The sequence below is a fragment of the Rhincodon typus genome, chromosome 13 (assembly GCF_021869965.1).
Source record: "Rhincodon typus isolate 14 chromosome 13, sRhiTyp1.1, whole genome shotgun sequence".
NCBI classification, from domain to species: domain Eukaryota; kingdom Metazoa; phylum Chordata; class Chondrichthyes; order Orectolobiformes; family Rhincodontidae; genus Rhincodon; species Rhincodon typus.
Genome location: NC_063344.1, coordinates 14,859,477 through 14,869,848, shown reverse-complemented (window position 1 = coordinate 14,869,848; position 10,372 = coordinate 14,859,477).

Below are 10,372 nucleotides of genomic sequence, written 5' to 3'. Positions count from 1 at the left end.
AGAAGATGTTTCCACTAGCAGGAGAGGCAAGGACCCGAGGGCAGAGACTCAAAGTGAAAAGACAACCCTTTAAAACTGACAGGAGAAGAAATTTCTTCAGCCAGGGTGTGGTGAATCTGTGAAACTCATTGATGTAGATGTCTGTGGAGTAATCAGGAGAATGGAATTGAGAAACATATCAGCTATGATCAAATGGTAAAACAAACTCGATGGGCCAAATTTAGCTTCTATATCTTATGGTCTTATGGCCTGGCATCTGCGTAGTGTGAATATTATTTGAAACTTGTTACTTGCCAAGACTGGGTATTGCTCAGATCTTGTTGCATTTGAACATGGTTCAAGTATCTGAAGAGTTGTAAATGGTGCTAAACATTGTGCAATCATCAGCGAACATCTCCACTTCTGACCTTATGATAGAGGAAAGGTCATTGATGAAGCAGCTGAAGATGGTTGTGCTTATGACACTACCCTGAGGAACTCCTGCAGAGATGTCCTGGAGCTGAGATGATTGATTTCTAACAACCATCTTCCAATGTGCCACGTATGAGTCCAATCAGTGGAGATTTTGCCCTCGATACCCGTGGATTCCAGTTTTGCTAGGGCTCCTTAATGCCACACTCGGTCGAATGTGGCCTTGATGTCGGGTACTGTCACCCTTACCTCTGGAATTCACTGCTTTTGTCCATGTTTGAACCAAGGTTGTAATGATCCCAGAATCTTAGTGGCTCTGGTGGAGCCTAAACTGGGTGTCAGTGAGCAGGATGTTGCTGAGTACGTGCCACTTAATAGCACTGTTGATGACACCTTCCATAACTTTACTGACAATTGAGAATAGGCTAATGGGGCAGATATAAACAAGACTGGATAAGGACGGCAGATTTCTTTGCCTCAAGGATCATATGAACTAGATGGACTTTTACAAAAATTAATAGTTACATAGTCACCATTATTAATTCTAACTTCTAACCCAAGGTAATTTCTTAGGTTGAATTTGCCCTGCTTTTTATCTACAGTGCATACATCGGCAATTTTCCATATTGTTGGGTAGATGCCAATATTGTAACTATGCTGGAACAGCTCAGCTAAGAGCATGACAAGTTCTGGAGCAAAAGTCTTCAGTACTATTGTGGAATGTTTTTCGGGTCCATAACCTTTGTAGTATCCAGTGCCTCCAACTGTTTCATGTTTGCCTAATCAAATTGGCTTAAGACTGGCAGCTGTGATGCTGGAGACTGCTAGAGGAGACTGAGATGGATCATCCACTTCGCATTTCTGGCTGAAGATTGTCAAGAATGCTAGAGCCTTAATTTAGTACTGTGGTGACTCAGAGGTGGTAAAGCCTAGCTCTTGTGATCTAGAATGAGCTGCTTGAAGGGAGAGCAGAAGCAGATTCAGTGGTAGCTTTCAATAGGGAATTGGATTGTGCAGAACAGTGAAAAAATGCCAGGGAACAAAAATTACAGACTACTCTTTGAAGGAGCTTGCAGTGACATATTGGGGTGAATTCTTTATTCATTCAGGGGATGAGAGCGTTGCTGGCTAGGTCAGCATTTATTGCCCAGAAGGCAGTTTATGAGTCAACCACATTGCTGTGGGTCTGGAGTCACATGTAGGTCAGACCAGGTAAGGATGGCAATTTCCTTCCCTAAAGGGCATTAGTGAACCAGATGTGTTTTTATGACAATCAACAATGGATTCATGGTCATCATTAGACCCTTAATTCCAGATATTGATTGAATTCAAATTCCACCATCTGCTGTGACGGGATTTGAACCCAGCTGCCCAGAACATTACCTGGATCTCTGGATTAACAGTCCACTGAACTACTACTAGGCCATTGCCTCCACTCAAAGGAGAATGGCATTCTTCTATATTGTATCAATATATAACTCTATGAAATGAAAGAACTTGTATTGTTCGGGCAACTTATTGTATTTTGAGGATGCGTCAAAGTGCTTCCAAATTGGTTGATTCTGCCTGGAATGCAGTTATTGTAGTTAGTGAAGCAAAAGGAGCAACTCATTTGCTTCTCAGATATATTGGTAATAGCATCGAAGTAAGATATGCCTTGTTGAAACCAACCATAACCTTGAAAGCAGCTGCACTTTAATAGTGCTTTTCTGTACTCATGTTATTTGTGGCATAATTTCTAACACACACTTTATTGCTGGATTTCAATACGGGAACATTGCATTTCTCTTCTCAAAATAAAAAGCTTAAAAAGCTTCTTATGTTTTTACCACTCTTTCTATACCTTGCCATCTCTGCATAATTGGTCTCTATTAGCTGTTCCTTGTTAGGTAAATTGGCTCTTATTCTCCTTCCCAGGAATGTCTGCAATGATTATAATTCCCTGCAGAGGGGATACTTCAAGAAGAAAGGAAGGCAGACAGGACAAGTGATTTGCAGCCACATGTTCAAATCTCACCATGGTAACTGGAAAAATCGAATAATTAATTAATACAAAGTTAAAACTTATAACGATGACCATGTAACAATTGGATATTTGTAAAAGCCCATCTAGTTCATATGTTCCTTGAGACAAGGAAACCTGCTGTCCTTATCCTTATGTCTGCACCAGACTCACAACAATGTTGTTGAATCTTAATAGCCATCTGAAATGGTAAAGCAAACCAGTCAAATAAATAATAAATGCGGACCATACATAATATGAATGAGAAACAAAAAGAATCAAGAGTGAAATGAAGAACTACACGTAGTATGTGAGGTAATTGAAACATTTCAAAGTATTTCACACTACAAACTTTCTTTGAAGTCTAATAGGTACTACTATTTAACATAAGCATGCAAATGTATGAATTAGTTGCAGGAGTAGGCCATTCGCTCTCTTGAGTCTGGTCTGTCATTCAATGTGATCATAGCTAATCTGGTTTCTCCATATTCCTGTCTACTTCTGATTATTGTTTTACCCTCTTACTTATCAAGAATCTATCAGCTAGCACTGCTGCCTCACAGCACCAGGTACACACATTTGATTCTACTCTCAGGCAACAGTCTGTGTGGAGTTTGCACATTCTCCCCATGTCTGCATCGGTTTCCTCTGGGTGCTCTGGTTTCCTCCCACAGTCCAAAGATGTGCAGCTTAGGTGGATTGGCCATGCCAAATTTCCCACAGTATGTACAGATGTTCATCCTAGGTGGATTAACCATGAGAAATGCAGGATTACAGGGATAGAGTAGGTGAAGTGACACCTGACGAAAGAGCAGCAATCCAAAAGCTTGTGATTTTAAATAAACCTGTTGGACTATAACCTAGCGTTAGGTGACGTATGACCCTATATAACTGAAGCATTAAATTCCTGCTTTTGTATTCATTTCTGCTTATGATAAATAATGTTTTATTAGCTTTCCTAATTGCTTGTTGTGCTTGAAAATTAAACTTTTGGATTTCAAGCACTGGGGCACACAGATCCATCTGCATCTCAGAGCTCTGCAACCTCTTGCCATTTAAGTTATATGTTTTTTTATTTTTCCTGCCAACATGGGTAATTTCATATGTTCACATATCGTACAATGTTAGATCTTAGCTCACTCACTTTTCTTATCTATATCCCTTTGCAGCCCTCTTACGTGGCTCTTAATAATTTATTTTCCTACCAGTTTTTGTGTTTTCATCAGATTTAGCAAAACCATACCTTCAGTCCCCTCATCCAGGTTATTCTTAAAAATTATAAAAAGTTGAGCCCCAGTGCTGTGGCAATATTGTTTACAGCCAAAATGACAAACTTCTATGTCAATGTTATTGTACAAATTGAATGAGGTGATCTGATCAACTATTCCATAGCCTTCTATGAAAGGCAACCAACCTAAAACATTAATTCTCTTTCACTCTCCTCCAATGCTGGGTATCTTAAGTAATTTTTGTTTTTGTTTTTACTTCGTAACTCTTTGCAGCATTTTTCCTTCACATTCTATTATCGGTACTGGGAAGTGTTGAATGAAATTTACTTGTTTGAATGACCTTGTCTGACAATCTTAATGGAAGAGAAAAGATATTGATATACTTATATTATATTTACATTGATATAGTGCCATCAGAAATAACTCCAAGAAGGCTGGTATCCTGTCTCCAAGTCACCTTTATTTACATGTGCTTAGTAAATGACACTGGCCCAGCTAGCTCAGAGTGAACAGAACCCTTGACATGCCTGTTTATATCTGTCAGCTGGGACTCCCTGATTGGACCAGGTTAACAGCCCCAATGAGGGAACTCATACTCAATGATGTCCACCTGGCTGATCTCATTCCAATCTCTACACCATCCATGACCAGGGAATATCCTGAAGCCAATGAAATACTTTTGAGGTAGTCACTGTTGTAATATAGCAGCTAATTTGAATACAGAAAAACCCTACAAAATGTAATGCAGGACTTCTATTTTTTAAATGTGGTTTGAGCAATAATTATCGTCCAGGAAACTGGAGAAAACACCCACGGATTTCTTCTAAATAGGACCATGGATGTTTCATGTCTACCTCAGCTTAATACCTTATGCAAAGGATAAAACTGCTGATATAGCTCTGTGCTTCCACAGTACTGCAACATTGGCCTCGGTTTTTGTGTTCAATCGTCTGCAGTGGAATTAAGCGCACAATCCTTCGGTCCAGCGGTAAGAGTATTACCAGCTGAGCAAAGAGTTCTATCAACTGAACCACGGCTAACATTTTTAATTGAGTACCCGGTATGTCAGACTGGCAATTAAGAAAGATTAACTACACAGTACAGGGGCTTTAAAAGACATTACTTTGGTATGGAACTCTACAAAATTGTGGTTATAAAAAACATGTTGTGCCTAAATAATTCTAAGTGTGGGACTATTCACCTTGCTACAATCCTGACCACCAGACAAAATTAGACCAAACCAGACCACCGAATTTATGTTACAATCTGGCTAGACAGCAGTACCTTGTTTTAAAAGTAGACAATGTATGAGTTCCATGGGACTTATTAAAAGAATAAAGCCACAAAATTCCATGGTTTTGAACAACGAACAATAAATTTTTCCAAGCAACTTTAGAAAAGTATAACAATTCACAATACATGAACAACTTATTTTTAATTCCTAAAATTTACATCTTGTAAATATGGGTAATCCACTGTGATTGAACACTCCATAGCATACATCAAATAGCGAATATAATCGTGATCAAATAGCAACGACACTGAGATATTAATGCTATCTTATTAAACTTAACAAGAGATTGCAATTCTTCCCTTCTGCTGATCTAACCTTGAAATTCCCTTTCAAGAGCTGCTTCAACATAGAATGCCCCAACAACTGTTCCCATTCCTACTGATCATCTTTCCTACCTGGGTTTATGCTGTCCTTGTCTCCGAAGATGCACTCCAATTCTCATTCAGAAGCATAACTCCAGTTCTTCTTCAAGCTAAAACTTCAGGTTTTTCACTGAACTCTAATATTTCTCAGTGCCACCCAGTAAACACTGTTTCTGAAAATTTCAACCTCCTCCGCTATATTGCACTTGATCTATTAATGTTTCCAAGCTTCTTCTGAGCCCTTCATGGCTTCCCCTAACCCAGGATCATTGATCTAACCTCTTTCTTAAGTCCCCAGGATTCCTTCTCAGACTTGACTCCAACACTTAGCTGCCCATTGGTTTCTATAACTTTTTCTCAAGTTCTGACATCTGACTTATTTTGACTTCCCACAGGATCTGTGTTTCTTAGTTGTCTTCCCAGCAGTACAGTTACTGGCAGGGCTCCTGACACAAAGTCTTCATCAGTCTCACATCTGTATTAGCTACCCATAGCCTTTAATCTGCTCTTCAGTGACACCTGAACTGTCATAAGAGATCTATTGAAAACTCTTCAATTAGTCTCTCTTCTATTACTGGTATAATTGAATATTGCAACCAAACAGCTCATAGAATTATCCATTCCAGCACAGAAACCAGATTCAAATAGAGGATTTCAATGCAAACTCTTTAACTTGCTGTTTAACCAGGTCTCCTGGCTTACTTGCCTCATGTATTTACTTGACATCAGATTATGTTTGCTCATCTTTGTGTTAGATAATCAGTCTGTGATCGACAAATAGTACCATCCCTTATTATAGTTTTTGTTAGGTCATCAGACTCACAAGTCTTTACTGTGGGACAATGGGATTGTACTTTGCTCAGTGATTTCTCTCACCTATGTTAATTATTTTCATTATGATATGTCAAATATTAAATGCTCTCACTACTCACTGAGTCACATCTTCAAAAGCATTAGATACCTCCCTTTTACTGGTACCAAATAAATTGACCTTTGTAGTGGTTCAGAAGCATTTTGTAACAGGACTGATGAAACCAAATTCAAAAGTGAATTAATGATGTTGTGTAAGCTACTTCATCTTCAGTAGCTTTAAGAGTTTGTACTGTCTGACAGTTAGGTCACCTGATATTATTAAATAATGGGCCCAGAAATGTATTTTCTTCAAATTCTTTCTGTCCTCTGGAAAATTGACCACAGATAATTGACCACAAATAGGAATGACATGGATTTTGTGGTCAAAAATGGCTATTTTTCTTTATTCTTTCATGGGGTGTGGCCATAACTGGCATGGCCAACATTTGTTGCTCATCACAAATTACTCTTAGACTGAATGGTTTGCTAAGCTGTTTCAGAGGGCGGTTCGGAGTCAACCATGTTGCCGTAGGTCTGGAGTCAGATATAGACCAGACCAGTTACGACGGCACATTTCCTTCCTGAAGTAAATTAGTGAACTAGATTTTTTTCCCCAATAATTGATGATATTTACAATTACTGAGACAAACTGTCAATTCCAGATCTTTAAACATTGAATATTAAATTCCATTTGCCATGGTAGGATTTGAACCTATTTTCTCAGAGCATATCTAGATTATTAACTCAGTCATTAGCAATACAATTGATTAAACAGTGTTCAGAACACTTATAATTACCAAAGACTTCCTCTGGGCCTTTGCATGGAAAATCGTAGTCATCTGAAATTTAGAATAACGCCCTACCCTATAATTGGGATTGGGAACCTATGTGAGCAGCATAAGCTTATAATGTCTCCTCAGGCAATGTGATTGAAAAATACTTACTGATATACAGCTTAAAATGAAGTTTAAATTAGGACATTTAAATCAATGTAAATCATGTACAGGAAGTGAAATAGGGAGAGGGGTTAAGAGAGAAAAAAATAAAGGTATAAAGAACAAGTTTTCAGAGACTATTGAAAATTTGTAATTGTTTAAAATTTCCAATAATAGGGACAACAGTAAAAAATGTTCATGGCCACCATCTCAAGGAGGTAGCTTTGGAGAAATTTAACGTTGTATCTTTGATGCGTTTACTTAATAGTGGGCTGAGTTTCTCACAAGGCAGCGACAAATTGTTAATTACTGAGATTATTGTCTGTTATTGATTCACTTAACTAATATTCAGCCTCTGATCTTACCAAATGCACTGAACGAGCTAGCCACTGAGCATTCTCAGTGCAGGTGTCAGAGCAGATACCTGGCAAATTCAACTGTCCACAACCTCCATGTTGGTCAGCCCTAAGCACCATCTCAGGGCATGATTCACAGGCACCAGGTGCAAGCACCCTCCGTGGTCATTGGAATCTAAAATTTGTCATGATCTTCATTGCATATCTCCCACAGGACACTCAGGGAAACAGTTAAATAGCATTAGAATGCTGATGCCAGGACACTTTTTGTGCGGGAGCAGGCAGCCAGCTCATGGATTAGACCATTGGCTCCATCTCAGAGCTGCTTGCTTGCTCTGTTCATGCCAACCTGCATACTTGAAGGACCAATGCCCTGCTTGTCATGACATACCTGTTAGCTTGTTGGCACTCAGCAGAGCCAAAGGCTGTCAATACTGCCATACTGATGTGCCCTTTTGTACAGACACACAGACAGGCTGCCTATCAATAAAGATCTTTCTTGGGGAGGGGATCACATCTTGTTGTGTGGCACACCAAGACATACATGAGTCCAACGCCTACAGTACATGCTAACTACCTCCATGGCAAACACACTGCACAGTTATTCAACCAATGATCTTGCCTGAAAGTAGGTGGGGAATAGCCTTAGTTTAGTTAAGGGAGCATGCTGTCTGTCAGCGTATCCCAGTATCACCAGTCATTGACATAGTCTTCACACAGCCCAGGGGCCTGGCCATGGTGAGTCATCTGTTTTGGCTGGTTATAGTCAGGTGGTCTCGTCTGACTACAATCCAGGGGGTGGGCATAGTCAGTTCAGTAAGGTCATCACAAGGATCCAGGGGAATCACATATTGCCTGCCAGGAAGCTGCAAACATAGCGGTCAGGGATTTATTCAGTCACTTCTAGGGGCTGCTCATTGAAGTCAGTCAGAGGCCTGAGGCAAATACAGTTCTGGGGCTCATCCATTGATCACCAAGGGGAGTGTAAGGAGGTCTGTAGGGGCATAGGGGAGCAGGGGTGGTGACCAGTACCCAAAGGTGTTGAGGAGTCAGGTTTGTGGAGGACGGGTGGTGTGATGGTGGTATCCCAATGCTGACAGTGTTAACCGTGAGCAGTATTTCCTGCCATTACTTATTGTACTCTAGAAATGTAACAGGAGACAGGTTGGGACATGCCTCCCACGGTTGGAGGATTCAGTGCCAGTTTGATGAACAAAAGTGTGGTATCCATGCTGGATGCTATGCTGGTTGTTAGAACATTGAGGGGACAAGTACCTGAAGAGTGGGTAAAAATGTCAGTGACATTTCATTTGTAATCATTTCTTTGCGCATTTGCAATCCATGCAAATGAACGTGCTTACGCTTCAAATGCTGATGACAGGTGACTTGCACCATGCTTTGGTGCTTACAAATCTAACATTGCTAACTCAATGATGCAGAATTTAGTGGCAGTGACTTAATAGGAGGAGAATGCTGGCCCAAAGCATCCCATCACTTGTGGAACTTCCAAGGTTGCTGTGGGATATGGGCAACATTACTGCATCATCTATCATGTAAAGCATGACAATGATAAGTTCAGTTATTGATGAAGGTCTAGGGTGGGAAAGGAGTCAGAACACAGCAGGCATTCCCTTTTGGTGAAACATACTGGTGACTCAGTCGGTATGAATCCTTCACCAAGTTGCTACAATGCTGTGACCGTGGCTATGGTGGAGTAATGATCGGGCTGCTGAAGGTATACTTTGTAGCTTGGACTCATCTGGAAGAATACCTCGAGTATCGTCCATCCTGGCATGATGTGTTCTGCAAATTGGAGCAGGTAATAAGATGATGGGATAGATGCTGAGGAATCAGGAGAAGGAGACAAAGGGCATAGAGAGGATGAAGCTGTCATTGTGTATAGTAAATTTCAACTGCATCGGGTACTACAAACCAGACAGGGTCTGATTGACACCTGCTTCCAGCAGATGAAATCTTGGTACAGATGGCCATCATGAAATGTACATCATAATGCCAGCATTTTGTTTACATTGTAGAGGCAAACATAATCCTCTGCAGGTTTTGAGATAACAAGGTGTAGAGCTGGATGCTCAAGGAGGTGGGGATGGAGCCAGTAAAGGTGAGTGTAGGTGGGGAGTTAGGGTGGGGGTTGGTCAGTCCAGGGAAGACGGACAGGTCAAGAAGGCAGGGATGCGGCTGGTAGGTAGGAGGTGGGGGTGGGGTTTGAGGTGGGAGGAGTGGATAGGTGGGAAAAAGGACGGACAGGTTAGGGAGGCGGGGACGATCTGGGCTGATTTTGGGATGCGGTAGGAGGTGGGGAGATTTTGAAGCTTGTGAAGTCCACATTGAGACCATTGGGCTGCAGGGTTCCCAAGCGAAATATGAGGTGCTGTTCCTGCAACCTTCGGGTGGCATCGTTGTGGCACTGGAGGAGGTCCAGGATGGACATGTCATCCAAGGAGTGGGAGGGAGAGTTGAAGTGGTTCGCAACTGGGAGGTGCAGCGAAGCCTCTGTAGGTTTTGTTTGGAATTGTCTGATTGCTTGCCTATATGATGTTGCCCTACTGGACAATGACAAGATGTTGGTGTCCAGTGGGCATTGGGGATAGGGACTTAGACAGAGTGTTTGGATGGGATGCAGCTAAAGACAAGTAAATTGCATGGCCTGCTAGTTGAACAGCAACAAGGGTGAGAGAATGGAGTTGTATGTGTGAAGGAGGGTCAGCCATGCCAACTGTATGCTACGATCAGCATGATTTGTGGCTGCTGCATCATCATGTTGCCAGTGAGGCACAACAATGGATTGTCCTGGTGAGCACAGGCCTTTTAATGATGGCACAAATGTAACAAACACTTCTTTTGGTGGATATTACACAATGTGGTGATTGTCCTAGGAACATCATGTGGCGAGTGCTAGAACTGAATGAGAGG